A 16,352-nucleotide genomic window follows, 5' to 3' on the forward strand; every position below is an offset into this window, starting at 1 on the left:
GACTCTAGCAGAAAACGAATAAACGGAGTAAATGTAAAAAGTCCTTTTGACAGTTATTTGGAAATGGCAGCTGTGAATGGATAGAAGCTTTAGAACGTCTACTGGCTTGATAAAGAAGTTGGAGCATGAAGAGAAAGACAGATCCTTAGAATCTTAAGGAATTAAGTGCAGGAACTTGACAGAACCAAGACAAACCTGTTTCACCTCTGCTCTTTTATGATTATAGGATTCCTCAAATCCTCATTATTACTTAAACCAGTCTAATTTGGGTCTTTTGTTGCTTGTAGTTTAACACATACTAATATCTTCTAAACATCTACCCTGTAAACGTTTCTTAAGAATGAGTAAAATGTTGACACTCTCAATGTAAAATCAAGAAATTTTCACCTAAAAATGTTATTCACAGTTCACTGTGAGAAACTTTCTATCAAAATAATTCAAATAAAATCATAATGATTTTTTTACACTTCAGATTGCCAAAAATTGAGTAAATTGAACATCTCAGTGAAAATGCAAAAAGAAATGGATATCCTAATATAATTAGATATTCTCATACATTGGTTGTTGATGCAGAATATTTTCATTCTGTCTGGAGGGCAATTCGTCAATGAATTAAACCTTATAAAACATTCATGCCATTTGACACAATAACCACATTTTCAAAATACTTCCTTAGGAAATTAGAAATGTACTCAGAAATTATAAAGATGCCTTTCAGATTTGTATTTATAAAGTAAAGGAAGAAAAAAAATGTCCACTTATTCTGTTAACAATTTATTGCTTAAGTAAACAAGGCATTTTATTTAAAAGACAGTACACAGATACTATAAGTTAGGGGGTTGTTGTTTTTTTAAGTTAGGTTTTAATGATATGAGAGACTTGGCATGAAAAACTTTCAAAGCAAAAGTAGGCAGTCAAGCAATGACTATAAATATAAATATTTAGGTGTAAATTAACACTAAGAAAATTAAAATAGGGGCATAACTATCTTTAGTTGGTAGATTGAATGATATATTTGTTTAAAACATCTTTATTATTTTTATGTTTTCTAAATTTTCTGTGATAAAATTAGAAATAACATTCACTATGAAATTATTGTATATGAAATTAAAATTAATACCATATAAAAGAAAAAGTGCTAATGCGAGTTTATTTAATTTTATGAAGTTAATCATTTTTTGTTTTTTAAAATTATGTCTTTAAATTCAGCCACAGACAAATTGACTTAAGTAATGATTTCAAAATGTCAGCATAGTGGAAAGAATTAATCATTAATTTAAAACAAATTGTTATCACAAACATGGTGCTTGATAAGCTACTTAAATCTACTCTCAAAATATCAAAATATTTTAACTTTTATGTAATATAACTTCTAGCCTCTTAAAGCTTATTCCAGTTTGAGAGAACTGACTACTATCAAACAAAAGCAACCCATTTAGGTCTCAAGAAAATTAAAGCTTCATCATTATATTTAGCAAAAGATTGTTTGCATCTATGTTATCATAGTTATATAAGAGTGAAAAAGTCACTTTTTCCAGTAAAGTGTCTATATCAATTCTAGGGTCTATTCCAGGGTCACCATTTATGGCTAACAATGTAAGGTTGTACACATTGTATTTTATTGTATTTTATGTGAATGTGTGCTGGTCACACATTCAAGTGATTCTGAGTCTACTCTAAAATCATTCCTTAATACATAAGAGGATCTACTTATGCCCATTTAAATAATTACATTGCTACTATTTCTGTAGTCTCATACAGGTACCTACAGAAGAGCTGGAAGTTAGAAATATTTAAAAGTTGTAAGTTCTTACTAAGTGGTAATCATTCAAGGATATGATAAAGTAAAGTGAAATTTTAACGTGAAGATGAAAATTATGACAATGTACAAATGTTTATTCAGGAATCAAGTTAGGAACTTGGTACATAACAAGTCTTTAATGTTGCCATAGCTTCTATACAGATTTGATGTGTTGTTGCAAGAAGAAATACAATGATGAGACAAGCAGGTATAAGCAAGAGAGAAAAGTTTATTAAAAAGAAAGTACAGGCTCAAGGGGGTGAGCGTGGATATGCTCAAAGGAGAGGTGTTTGCAGGTTGTTTGGCACATGTCTTTATCACATCAAACAAAGTTAGGTGGGTTTGAGCTATTGGTACATTGTGATTGGTTAGTGAGCATTCAGTTTAACGGTTGCAAGTAGGCTACTGGCATTGTTTGTCTATACATTCTTGTGATTGATTAGTAAACATGTATATTAAGGGTTGTAAGTATGCTATTGTGATAGACTATCTAGACATTCAAATTAAGAATTGTAAATGGATTATTGTGATTAGACCATGCCCTGTGGTTGAACAATGTATCCTGTTTTACTCAACAGCTTCAGGTTTCAGGAACCTGACTATTCTCACCAGAGGCCCCACCACCACTCCATGCTGGATCCAAAGGCACTGGAAGGGCTGCACGATGTTTTGTCTGCATCTCATTTGCCTCAACTCCCCCCTAAGAGAGTTTACACACTTATTTTAAGGGGTAGTGGTCTATCTTCAGTATCTTATTCCTACCGATCAAGAATTATAGTCCCAGTTCTGGGAAGATGGTGGAATAGTGCAGGTCGAGTTCACCCCTGCTCCAAGGAACAGCTAGAGAAGGGATGGGAGGGCAACTGAGATGGCGATTCCAATGTGTAAGTGACCTGGGAGAGTCTTCTGCACCACATAGGGAGGCCCTGGTTGCAAAAGCTGAGGAACTGAGAATGAGAGAATTGGAGACCATCTGGCTTGTGCAAATAGCCTAACATTGAAGCCTGGAGCCCTCATGAGTGCTTGGACATGGAGACAGGGACTAGGAACCGGGCCAAGCCATGTTCCTTGAATGTTGAATGTGCTACCCTAACCAGTGCAGGCCTGTGATCTGCCCCACACCCCACACACCTGAACCTTGTCAACTGACCCCCCTCCCTGTGCTCCAAGTGTCCCCACCCCACCAACCCCCCGTGAATGTACCCACCCCACACCCTCAGCCCAAAAGCGTGCATGCCTGTCCCAGCCCAGCTAACCTCTCTGCAAAAGTACAGTCTTGCCCCACCCCTCCTGAGCTCTACTTCCCCGTCCATGCATCCTGCAGGTGGTTGCCAGTGCAACAAAGCTGCAGGGGACTTACCTCCATACACAGGTTACACTGCCTTCAGCCCAAACAGTCATGCAACCCCACCCTGTCTGAGCTCTGCACATGTATATATCAGTTTACAGCCCTCCCAGATTTGTGCATGTGCAGGGACCCCAGTCATGTCCCCCAGCTGAGCCACAACTGTCCCCAGCCCATGCAGGCACAAAGCCAACCCTCTACCATGACCTCTGTGCATAGCCACATCCTGCCCGCCACTGGGCACCCATGCCCATGGGTACCAGTGTAGCATATTCCAATCTTCACCTATACCTGTACTGCAACACACCACTGCACTGTTGTGCCCCACCCCACACTCGCATCCTGCCCCATATCCATCCCGCAAATACAAAGCTTTAGACTACTGGAGGAAATCAACTTCCAAAGTAAACCAATCAAGAAATTTACATTCTGGGAAGAGGGCAGAAGCTCACTAAGCATATCATGATACAGACAGATATAGTCCATCCTAATGACCAAATTAAGATACCAGAGGAGACACACATGTTGGAACAACTAGTCAAAGATGTTCATATAACTCTACCAAATAAAATAAATTAGATGGCCAATGAAATAAAGAAGATCAAGAAGACACTAGAAGAGCATAAAGAGGAATCTGAAAGAATAAATAGGAAAATAGCAGATATCACAGAGATTAAAGATGCTGTAGAACAAACAAAAAACATACTAGAGACGCATAACAGCAGATGTGAAGAGGCAGAAGAAAGAATAAGCAAACTAGAGGACAGGATAGCTGATTCCAAACAGTCAAAACAACAAATGGCAAAAAAAGATGAAAAAAATTTAATTGGATTTCAGGGAAATGATGGACAAAACAAAGCACAAAAATATAAAATCTTTGGTGTCCCAGAAGAAGAGAAAAGTCATCTAGGAAGATTACTTGAGGATATAATGGAGGAAAACTTCCTAACCCTTACAAAGGACAGAAATATACAAGTCAAAGAAGTTCAATGAACTCCAAATAGAATAAATCCAAATAGGCCTTCCCCAAGACATATATTAATCAGTCTGTCAAAAGTTGAAGAGAAGCAGAAAATCCTGACAGTGGCAAGAGAAAAACAATCTATTACATACAAGGTTAACTACATAAGATTGTGTTCAGAGTACTCAGCTGGCACTATGGAAGCTAGAAGGCAGTGGTGTGATCCTGAAAGAGAAAGACTTCCAGTCAAGAATTCTGCTCAGTCAAATGGTCCTTTGAAACTGAGGGAGAGATAAAAATTTTCACAGACAAACAAATCCTGAAACAATTTGTCAACAAGAGACTGGCCTTACAAGAAATACTAAAGGGAGTTCTCCCAGGTGAAAACAAAAAATACCAGGGAGGGTGTAGAGAGCCGCTTTCCGGGTTTGGCCTAGTGGACACGCTGCAGCCTGCTCTAGAGTTCCCCCCGCCCATCGAGTGAGCCAAGATGGCGCTCACATCCTGCTTCCGCAAATGACGCACACGCCCACCAACCCTATCTTCCAATCACCTCTGTATACGTGGCACTAACCTATTGGGTTTGGGCACAGTATATAAGAGGTTACCCGGACGGGGTGGGTGGAGACGACCCACAAGGAGCCGTGCCTGACGGCCGCATAGAGGTTGTCCCCCCGCGGGATATTTCGCCCGCGCGGAACCTGTAACAGAGAATGCAAGCTTAACTCCAGTAAAGGTCTGTGCTTACAACTGCTACGTGTCTTGGATCTGTGTTTCTCACCAGCGCGGATTTGTCTGCGTCTCTCTGTCTCTCCTCATTGTCTCACCCGCCGGCCGGGGGCTTGACGCTGAGCGAGAAGTCGCGGACAAGTGGTGGCCCGTACGGGGACCCTTCTGCTGCCTTTCCCCGAGCTGGTGAGGACGTGCTTCTTGAGTTCGCAGCGGACTTTCCACGCCTGATCACCGTGGGAAGGTAAGTGCTTCCTATTACGTGAGAGTTAAGGGCTGTGGGCGTTCAGGTAGCCCCAGTGAATCGGGAGAGCTCCCCGATTGGTTAAAGTACAGTGCCGACTGCAAGCATGGGGCAGTCAGGAAGTTCACCTTTTTTTTTTTTTTTTTTTTTTTTTAAAGACAGAGAGAAGGAAGGAAGGATAGAAGGAAGGAAGAGAGGAAGAAAGGGAAACATCTTTTTAAACATTTTCTTGTTTTATTGTATTTTGTTTCTCCGTTTTCGTTACATGGGCTGGGGCCGGGAATCGAACCGAGGTCCTCCGGCATAGCAGGCAAGCACTTTGCCCGCTGAGCCACCGCGGCCCGCCCCAGGAAGTTCACCTTTATTACCCCCTTTAAAAACCCTTTTGAAGCAGCGGGGCATCTCAGTTAAGAAGAGTTCCCTCCTGCGGTTCCTTGAAGATGTTGTTACCTTTGCCCTTTGGTTCGCCCATTCCGGTAGCCTCAGTCTGCCTTCTTGGTTAAAACTTGGTAATGACATAGAACGGGCGCGCCGGACGGGCCTTTGTATGGACCCGATCCCGGTCCCTATCTGGGAAACCGTCCGTGCTTGCCCTGAGGCAGAGTCTACTTCAGGCCTCAGTCCGTCTCCCGCCCTGCTACAGGCACGGCGCGCGCTCCAAGAAACTCAGTCAGCTTCGTCTGCGGACGGCTCCTGTAAGGGCAAGCCGCCGGAGTCAAACGCCAGTTCAGACAGCTCTGACTCAGAGTCAGATGGCGATGAGACCAATGGGGCAGACGCGCCTCCGTTGATCGATTGGGAGGGGCCTCCTATCTCACCCACGCGACCTTCCGCCCCGCCGGCGTCTGCTGCTGCGCCCCCGGGGATGCAACAGTTTCCGGTGAATGGTTTTGGTGATCTCGCCAAAAACCCTCACCACGGGCTCCCTCTGGTGGCCGAATCAGGTAATTACAGTGGCTGTTCTCCAACTTCTAAGCGCTTGTTAAAAGGAATGGGATATGTCCCCGGCAAAGGCTTAGGAGCCTCATTGCACAGGCGCGCAAGGCCTATACAAGCTGTCTCCAATTCTGACAGACGAGGCCTGGGTTTTTCCTAGGGGCCACTGAGGGGAGACTCCCACCCACACCTATAAAACTAAAGTGGAAGACCAGTACCCCGGTGTGGGTGCCTCAGTGGCCCTTACCAAAAGAAAAGCTGTCAGCATTGCATACTCTAGTGTCTATACAGCTAAAAGAGAGCCATATCATTCCCTCCACATCGCCTTGGAACACACCCATATTCGTCATAAAAAAAAAAAAAATCAGGCAGATGGAGATTGTTACATGATTTAAGAGCCATTAATAATTGCATGGAGTCTATGGTAAAGTTAAATACCTGCATGTGTCAGTGGATACTTGTTCTCAAGTTTTATTTGCCTCTGCCGAATCAGGAGAAAGAGTCCACCAAGTAATTGCACACTGCCTTGCCGCTTGGGCAGCTTGGGGTAAGCCGAAAATATTAAAAACAGATAACGGACCTGCTTACACCAGCAAAGCCTTCCAAAGATTTTGTGCAAATATGGAAGTCCAATTAAAGCATGGCATCCCTTATAACCCTCAGGGGCAAGGGATCATTGAGAGAGCACACAGGTCACTCAAAGATTTGCTTAGAAAACAAAAAGGGGGGATAGGCCACGGCCTGTCCCAGAAGGCTCAACTGTCCATAGCCTTGTTTACGTATAATTTTTTGAATGAAAATGCACAAGGAATGACACCTGCCCTACAGCACACCACTCCGAGTCCTCCACATAGAGGTCTAGTCCGTTGGAAGGATGTCCTGTCAGGACAATGGCAAGGCCCTGACCCAGTGCTCAGCTGGGCCAGAGGCTCTGTTTGTGTTTTTCCCCAGGAGCCAGGACGTCAACCAGTGTGGGTTCCGGAAAGACTGGTGAGAACCGTGACATCGCCCGAGGAGGCCACGGAGCTGTTGCCTAAAAAACCAACAAGCCTTCAACCTGAACCATCAGATCAGGCCTCCAACTCTGCTGATGACGGCGGCGACTGACGAGATAGCAACGAAAGCGCCGGTCACCCTTCGATTGTTTAGAAGGGGGACCAGTTTTAATAACCCCCGTTGCCTTCGACCTTTCCAAACTGGGCGAGACTGTACAAAGTCTGTGGAACCGAGTCACCTCATGGTTCTCTTGGCCCAATTTGACTACTTGGATTCTCGTGGCAGTGGGACTATTAGTGGGCTTAGTCACTGTTAAATGTTTGTTAGAACGCTTGTTCCAGACACAGCAGCAACTACGTGTTTCTACCATGTTAGCTATGTCTTCCCAGTCAAATGTGGGTGTGCGTCCCTCCTCGATAGATAGCCCGTCTGAATCACCTGGGGCAAAGCTCTTGTCAGCAAGGTTTGTTGCAGGCTCCCTGGCCACTACCCGTGTTTAGCTAGGCACCAGAGGCTGTTAATTTTGCGCGCCTAGCCGCCTCGACGGTGGAGCTGCGGCCGCAGTCCTGGCCAGACTGGGCTTGGCTCTAGCCATTGCACCGAGGCCTCCGCAGCGTTTCCTATGCCCTGGCTGTCGCTCTCATAATCCCCGCTTGACCCAGTTGCGAGGCGAAGCACTGCAGGGAGGAGTCACGTGGTATCCAGTTCACGGACTCTCCGGTCTCTATATGAGGTGAGCATTCTGGTCGGTGCCAGAGGCTCCGTCGTGTGATGACGCGAGCCTAGTCCAGACTCCCCAAAGCACCAAACTATGTTGTGAGCCACTCAGGCCCACGGGAGCACCATCATCAATAGAGACACTGGGTACAAGAATACGGTCTACGGACCATGCCTCTTATAAAAACAAAAAGGGGGAGATGTAGAGAGCCGCTTTCCGGGTTTGGCCTAGTGGACACGCTGCAGCCTGCTCTAGAGTTCCCCCCGCCCATCGAGTGAGCCAAGATGGCGCTCACATCCTGCTTCCGCAAATGACGCACACGCCCACCAACCCTATCTTCCAATCACCTCTGTATACGTGGCACTAACCTATTGGGTTTGGGCACAGTATATAAGAGGTTACCCGGACGGGGTGGGTGGAGACGACCCACAAGGAGCCGTGCCTGACGGCCGCATAGAGGTTGTCCCCCCGCGGGATATTTCGCCCGCGCGGAACCTGTAACAGAGAATGCAAGCTTAACTCCAGTAAAGGTCTGTGCTTACAACTGCTACGTGTCTTGGATCTGTGTTTCTCACCAGCGCGGATTTGTCTGCGTCTCTCTGTCTCTCCTCATTGTCTCACCCGCCGGCCGGGGGCTTGACGCTGAGCGAGAAGTCGCGGACAGGAGGGTAATGTGCAGGAGGGCACAGAATTGAAGTAAGTGTAAATTAAAGGATAAAAAAGAGAAAGAGGGAAAATAATATATAGATCTGATGAATAAAATCCAAAAGATAATATAGTGGATTCAAGAAATGCTGTTTCAGTAATAACTTTGAACGTTAATGGACTAAACTTACCAATTAAAAGATAAAGATTGGCAGAATGAATTAAGAAATATAATCCAGCTGTATGCTGCTTACAAGAGACTTATCTTAAACACAAGGATACAAATGCATTGAAAATGAATGGATGGAAAAAGATATTCCACCCAAGTTGTAGCCAAAAGAAAGCAGGAGTAGCTACACTAATATCAGATAAAATAGACTTTAAATGTAAAGACATCCTAAGAGACAAAGAAGGACACTATGTATTAACAAAAAGGGACAATTCACCAAGAAGAAATAACAATAATAAATGTTTATGCTCCCAATCAAGGAGTTCCAAAGTACATAAGACAAACATTGGCAAAACTGAAGGGAGCAATAGATGCTTCAACAACAATAGAAGGAGACTGCAATACACCACTCTTCTCTATAGATAGAACAGCCAGACAGAAGAGCACAAGGAAATAGAAGTTAACCTGATAAGTGAATTAGACCTAACAGATATGTATAGGTCATTATACTCCCAAACACGAGAATAAACATTCTTCTCTAGTACTCAAGGAACATTCTCCAGGATAGATCATATGCTGAGTCACAAAACAGGTCTTTGTAAATTTAAAAACATGGAAATTATTCAGAGCACTTTCTTTGATCACAATGGAATGAAGCTTGATATCAATAACCACCAAAGAATGAGAACATTCACAAATATATGGAGATTAAATAACATACACTGAAGCAACCAATGGGTCAAAGAAGAAATTGCTAGAGAAATCAGTAGCTACATGGAATGAATTAAAATGAGAATACAACATATCAGAACTTATGGGATGTGGCAAAGGCTGTGCTGAGAGGGAAATTTATTGCCTCAAATGCCTGTATTAAAAAATAAGAAAGCAAAAATTGAAGACTTACCTGAAGGAACTTGAGAAAGAACAGCAAATAACCCCAAAGCAAATAGAAGAAGACAAATAGCAAAGATTTAAAGCAGAGTTAAATGAATGGTAGAACAAAAGAACAATAGAAACCCTAGCAAGGCTAACAAAGAAAAAAGGAGAGAGGATGCAAAAAAACAAAATCAGAAATGAGAAGGAGTATGTTACCACAGACACTGAAGAAATAAAAGAAATCAAGTATATACTAACAAACTAGACAACTTAGATGAAATGGACAAATTCTTGGAAATCAAAAAAGAAGTTACACTGACTCAGGAAGAAATACAAGATCTCAACAAACCAATCACAAGTAGAATCTTCCTACAAAGAAAATCCCAAGAACAGATGGCTTCACAGGGGAATTTTATCAAACATTAGAAAAGAACTAACACCAATCCTGTTCAAACTTTTCCAAAAAATTTTTCCAAAACATTTAAGGGAAAAGGAACACTACCTAACTCATTTTACGAAGTTAACATCATTTTAATGCCAAAACCAGGTAAAGATGCTATAAGAAGGGAAAACTATAGATCAATATCCCTAATGAACATAGATGCAAAAATTCTCAACAAAATACTAGCAAATCAAATCCAACAACACATTAAAAGAATTATACACCATGACCAAGTGAGGTTTATACCAGTTATGCAAGGATGGCTCAACACAAGAAAATCAATTAATGCAATGCAGCATATTTACAGATCAAAAGGGAAAAATCACATGCTTATCTCTATTGATGCTGAAAAAGCATTTGACAAATATCAACATCTTTTTCTGATAAAAGTACTTCAAAAGATAGGAATCAAAGGTAACTTCCTCAATATGATAAAGGGAATATATGAAGAATCAACAGCCATCATTGTCCTCAATGGAGAGAGACTGACAGCTTTCCCCCTAAGATCAGGAGTGAGACAAGGATGCCCTCTGTCACCACTGTTATTCAATATTGTACTAGAAATTCTAGGTAGAGAAATTAGGCAGGAAAAAGAAATAAAAGGCATGCAAATTGGAAAGGAAGATGTAAAACTCATTATTTGCAAATGACACGATACTATATTGGAAAATCCTGAGAAATCTATAGCAAAGTTACTCGAGATAATAAATTCAGTAAGGTTGCAGGATATAAAATCAATGTGCAAAATAGTAATATTTCTATACATGAGCAATGGTCCTAACTGAGGAATCAGTTAAGGAAAAATTCTATTCAAAATAGCAACTAAAACAATCAAGTACCTAGGAATGAACTTAACCAGGGATGTAAAGTATTTGTACACAGAAAACTATATAATATTGTTAGAAGAAATTTTAAAAAGATCTAAATAGGTGGAAAGGCATTCCCTGTCTATGGATAGGAAGGTTAAATATAGTTAAGATGTCAATTTTACCCAAATTGATCTAAAGATTCAATGCAGTACGTATCAAAACTCCAAAAACCCAGTGTGATGATTGGAAAAGGTAGTTATGAAATTCATCTGGAGACCCCAAATAGCTAAAAGCATCCTAAAAAAGAAGAGAGAAATGGGAGGATTAACCTTCCTGACTTTAAAACTTAATATAAAGCCACAGTGGTCAAAACAGCATGGTACTGGCACAAAAATAGAATTATTGACCAGTGGAATTAAATCAAGAGTGCAGAAATAGACCACCAAATCTATGGTCAACTGATTTTTGACAAGGCCCTCAAATCCTCTGAAATGGGACAAAATAGTCTTTTCAATAAATGGGCATGGAAGAACTAGATACCAATAGCCAAAAGAATGAAAGAGGATCCTTACGTTTTACCCTATACAAAAATTAACTCTAAGTGAATCAAACCCCTAAATATAAGAATTAGCACCAAAAACCTTCTAAAAAAAATGTAGGAAAACATCTTCAAGACCTAGTAATAGGAGGTAGCTTCCTAAACTTTACACTCAAAGCAGAAGCAACAAAAGAAAAAAATAGATAAATGGGGACTCCTCAAAATCACCTCCTTCACCTCAATAGATTTTGTCAAAAAGGTAAGAGGTAGCCAACTCAATGGGAGAAAATATTTGTAAACCACATATCAGATATATCTAATAAAGGCTTGATATCCCGTGTACATAAAGTAATCATACAACTCAACAACAAAAGAATAAACAACCCAATTATAAAATGGGCTAAAGATATGAAGACGCATTTTTCTGAAGAGCAAATACAGACGGCTCAAAAGCACATGAAGTGATGCACATATTCATTAGCTATAAGGGAAGAGCAGATCAAGACTACAATGAAATACCACCTCACACCTACAAGGATGGCTGCTATTAAACAAACAGGAAAGTAGAAATATTGGAGAGGGTGTGGAGAAATTGTTACACTTTTGCACTGTTGGTGGGAATGTATCTGTTACAGTCACTGTGGAAGACAGTTTAGCAGTTCCTTAGGAAGCTAAATATCAAGTTGCCCTGTGACTGGGCGATAGCACTACTTGATATATACGCAGAAGAGCAGAAAGCAGTGAAATAAACAGAGATTTGCACACCAATCTTCATAGCAGCAGCATTCACAATCACCAAAAGATGGAAACAATACAAATGCCCATCAACAGGTGAGAGGATTAACAAAATGTGGTATATACATACGATGGGATTTATGTAGCAGTAAGACGAAATGTCATCCTGAAGCACATGAAAAGATAGATGAGCCTTGAGGACATAATGCTGAGTGAAATAAGCCAGACACAAAAAGATAGACACTGTATGACTCCACTTTTATGACCATGGTAAAGATGATAAAATAGAGACTAAAAAATCCAATAAAATTGCCCAAAGTCCCACAGCTCTGTCACAGGACTGCAATTCTCCAACCCTGTTCACAGGCGGGGAGCTAAATCACCTGGGATGAAGGTTCATGAAGAGAAGGTAAAATAGTACAAATGAGGAAGGGAAATAGAGGCCGAATTCCGCCAGCTCTCTTCTTTCCCCTCACACCACCACTCGTCCTTTCCTATTTCCCTGTCCTCACCCCAGTGTTTTAAAAGTCCTAACCACTGTTCTTATTGTACATTAATTTGGAAAACAACTCCTGAACAACTTCGTGATGAAACATGAATTGACATCAGCACGCTCAATTGTATAATAAAGCAAATATTAGTGAGTTATGATCAATGTGCACACTAGAGCACTATTTTCCCAATCTTAGCCATCCCATTTATTCACACGTACTGGGTATTTGGGGAGTTCTCCCTTTGCTGTTTTAATACTTTTTTTCCCATGGAGACAGACTTCTGCTATTTGAACGCATCGGAAAAACACTCCCTCGCCCTTACTTAAACTAAGACCTGCAGTCAGCAGACCACGAGGTCCCAGCTGCCACATCCTCCCAGCAGCAAAGAAGATGTGAGTAAGCCACTGGCTTTGAGGCCACTAGGGAGTGGCTCGCTTGTGCCGGAGGGCAGCCCGGCTCTCCAGCCAGCAGCCGAGCGGTGATAGACTGTTGGAGACCCGCCGCCTCACCGATTGGGCCGCGTTGTGAAGCTCGGGATTGGTGGGGCCGAGTGAGGCCTGCCTCAGTAGTTGCTCGGGTTCTTGAGGCAGGTCAGAGATGGCGATCGCGGCTCGTTTGCTGCGGCGGCGGTGTATGGTAAACTGGAGTCTGCGGGCATCAGTTTGGCCGCTCGCAGGCCTAGTTTCCCAGCGGATCCATTCGCTGTTGCCCGTGGACGATGCGATCAACTGGCTGAGCGACGAGCAGAAACAGATAGGGAGACGACCCCCTTCCTGGCCGGCGGCTAGTGCCCCTGGGGCCGTGTGAGCGCAGGGGCGGGGGCGGGCCGCAGGTCCTCATTCTATAAGTCCGGGACTCTGGCCTCAGACTCTCTGCTGTGGACGGAAGATTTGAAACAGCATGACAAGACCACCCGAGTTAGAGGAGTATAAGAACGCTCCTAGGAGATGGGTGGTGTTTTGATGAAGGATGCACAAGGTTTGTGGCAAAAAGAGCCACAAATACGAAATCCACTTATAACTGGGCACTTAGGCTATGGTTCATCATTATCACCAGGGAATCTTCTCTTTTTTTTTTTGAATACACACCTCAGGGGTTCTGAAAATGCAGTCTGATCTGTGATCATTCTCCAGCCCATTGCCCCAAAACGCAAAGTTGAACTAGAACTTGGGCTTTATTATTTTTTTTTTAAATTTTGCTTTGAATTTGTGCTGAGAGAACAGAGAATGAATGGGGAAAAGACCTTTCTTCTCTAGGCTTTTCATTTTCCTCACTGTTAGATGTATTTTAACTCAGTAGTTTAATTTTGATATAAATTCTGCAAATGTCATCAACCAGTATCTAAAATATCCCACTGTACAACACATAAATGGTTATCTCAGAAGATAGAGACCATAGAGAAGCTGTAAATGAGGCACAAAGTTTATTTAAACTCATAATTGCAGCCTGAGCTGTTTTATTAATTTTTGTTTTCAACATCCAGATAAAGTTTTCATATTATGAATTATTCCTTCATATTTTCTTATATTTGCCATAACAGTCAAACATACTTCATACAGACTGATGTCCTCCCTGTACACCACTCTCAAAACTAAATAAATTCTAGAGAAAAACACTGAGAGATACTTAGAGTCTTGATCTTGCATTTTCTTCAAGATAGCAGAGGAGTCAAATCCTTGTGATGAAATACTACAAGAATGAAGAATTAATGATTTGTAATTCACCTGGAAAGTGTTTAATTTTTTCATGTACCACTGTATAAAAAGTAAAATATGTCAAGTAGCAATCTGATTCGCAGACTGGTTTCTATGTCTCATCACTCTCATAGTCATCTATTACTATGTCTTCTTCTTCCATGTCTCTTTGGGCTAAAAAGGGCTGAAGCTGGCTAGAAGGCCAGTTCACTGTCACTATTCTGAGTCAGAGACCAGGCTTTGGGTTGAATGGCCTGAATGGGTTCATCTGGATCTTCTTCTGCAGGCTGCCCTCCATTCAGCTGGGCTTCATCTTCACTGTCAAGGTCTATCACTGCAGGTTCCTTGTCAGTCAGGCCTTTCATTTTCAATTTTCCAAAGGGTTGCTTCAGAGGAAACCTTCCAATATCTTAGATAAAAGAAATCTGAGCTTGATTTTTTATTGGAAATCAGAAATCAGAATTGCTGCCAGCAATTCTGAAAATACTTTTTTTGTAATCTTTTATTAATTAAAAAAATTACAAGAAAGAAACGCAAACATCTTTAATATAGGCTCACTCCGTTCTACATATATGATCAGTAATTCACAATATCATCACATAGTTGCATATTCATCATCATGATCATTGCTTAGAACATTTGCATCAATTCAGAAAAAGAAAAAGACAACAGAAAAATAAAATGAAAACAGAAAAAGAAAAAAAATTTTTACATACCACACCCCTTATCCCTCCCTTTCATTGATCACTAGCATTTCAAACTGAATTTATTTTAACATTTGTTTCCCCTATTATTTATTTTTGTTCCGTATGTTCTACTCATCTGTTGACATGGTAGATAAAAGGAGCATCAGACACAAGGTTTTCACAATCACACAGTCACATTGTGAAAGCTATATCATCATACAATCATCATCAAGAAACATGGCTACTGGAACATAGCTCTACATTTTCAGGCAGTTCCCTCTAGCCTCTCCATTACATCTTGACTAACAAGGTGATATCTACTTAAGGTGTAAGAATAACCTCCAGGATAACCTCTTAACTCTGGAATCTCACAGTCATTGACACTTTGTCTCATTTCACTCTTCCCCCTTTTGGTTGAGAACGTTTTCTCAATCCCTTGATGCTGGATCTCAGTTCATTCTAGGGTTTTTCTCAATCCCTTGATGCTGAGTCTCAGCTCATTCTATGATTTCTGTCCCACGTTGCCAGGAAGGTCCACACCCCTGAGAGTCATGTCCCACATAGACAGAGGGAGAGTGGTGAGTTTGCTTGTTGTATTGGCTGGAGAGAGAGGCCATATCTGAGCAACAAAAGAGGTTCTTTTGGGGGTGACTCTTGGGCCTAATTTTAAGTAAACTTGACCTATCCTGTGTGGGGTTACATTTCATGTGAACAAACCCCAAGACTGTGGCCTCAGCCTATAGCTTCGGTTGTCCACACTGCTTGTGAGAATATCAATAATTCTACTTGGGGAGGTTGAATTATCCCCCGTTCTCACCATTCCCTGAAGAGTAGTTTGCAAATACTTTTCCACTCACTGATCAAATCACTCTGGGATTCATCAGGGCATCACTCTGGACAAACCAATAAAATCTAATGTCCTACCCAAGGTTCCATGTACTTATGTTGTTCAACCAAGTATCTATATAAGTTATATTAGGAGATACACTAGTCAAAATATAAATTTTGTACCAAATAAACATTTTTTTATTTAGTCTCATACATAAGTTGAAATTTTAAAATATTAATTACCATCTATTTTCAGCACCATGCAGTAATGACATTCCTTTGTTCTTTCTCATACAAAAACATTTTTAAATTTGTACATTTGGTCATTATCATTATACACTCTAGGCATTCCTAGATTATACCATCTCAATTTCATCATCTATCTTTCTTTGTGACTTCATTTATGCCCCCAGACCTCCTCCCTCTATCATTCTCACATTCAGCTTTATTCAGTGTTTTAACATAACTGTACTACAGTTAGGTAGTATTGTGCTGTCCATTTCTGAGTTTTTATATTCAGTGCTGTTGTACAGTCTCTATCCCTTCAGCTCCAGTTACCCAATATCTTACCCTATTTCTATCTCTTGATGGTCTCTGTTACCAAGGAAATATTCCAAGTTTATTCACTAATGTCAGTTCACATCAATGAGACCATACAGTATTTGTCCTTTTGTTTTTGGCTATTCTCACTCAGCATAATGTCCTT

At 41.4% G+C, this 16,352-nt stretch overlaps 1 long non-coding RNA gene across 1 annotated transcript; it reads left to right on the forward strand.

Moving 5' to 3' along the window:
• The first annotated feature begins 4,785 nt into the window (after nucleotides 1-4,785).
• Nucleotides 4,786-6,055, forward strand: LOC143647073 (uncharacterized). Its single transcript, XR_013157818.1, has 2 exons — nucleotides 4,786-5,080; nucleotides 5,724-6,055. It is a non-coding gene; the product is annotated as an uncharacterized LOC143647073 (long non-coding RNA).
• The last annotated feature ends 10,297 nt before the right edge of the window (nucleotides 6,056-16,352 follow it).

The sequence above is a fragment of the Tamandua tetradactyla genome, chromosome 9 (genome assembly GCF_023851605.1).
Source record: "Tamandua tetradactyla isolate mTamTet1 chromosome 9, mTamTet1.pri, whole genome shotgun sequence".
Taxonomy (NCBI): domain Eukaryota; kingdom Metazoa; phylum Chordata; class Mammalia; order Pilosa; family Myrmecophagidae; genus Tamandua; species Tamandua tetradactyla.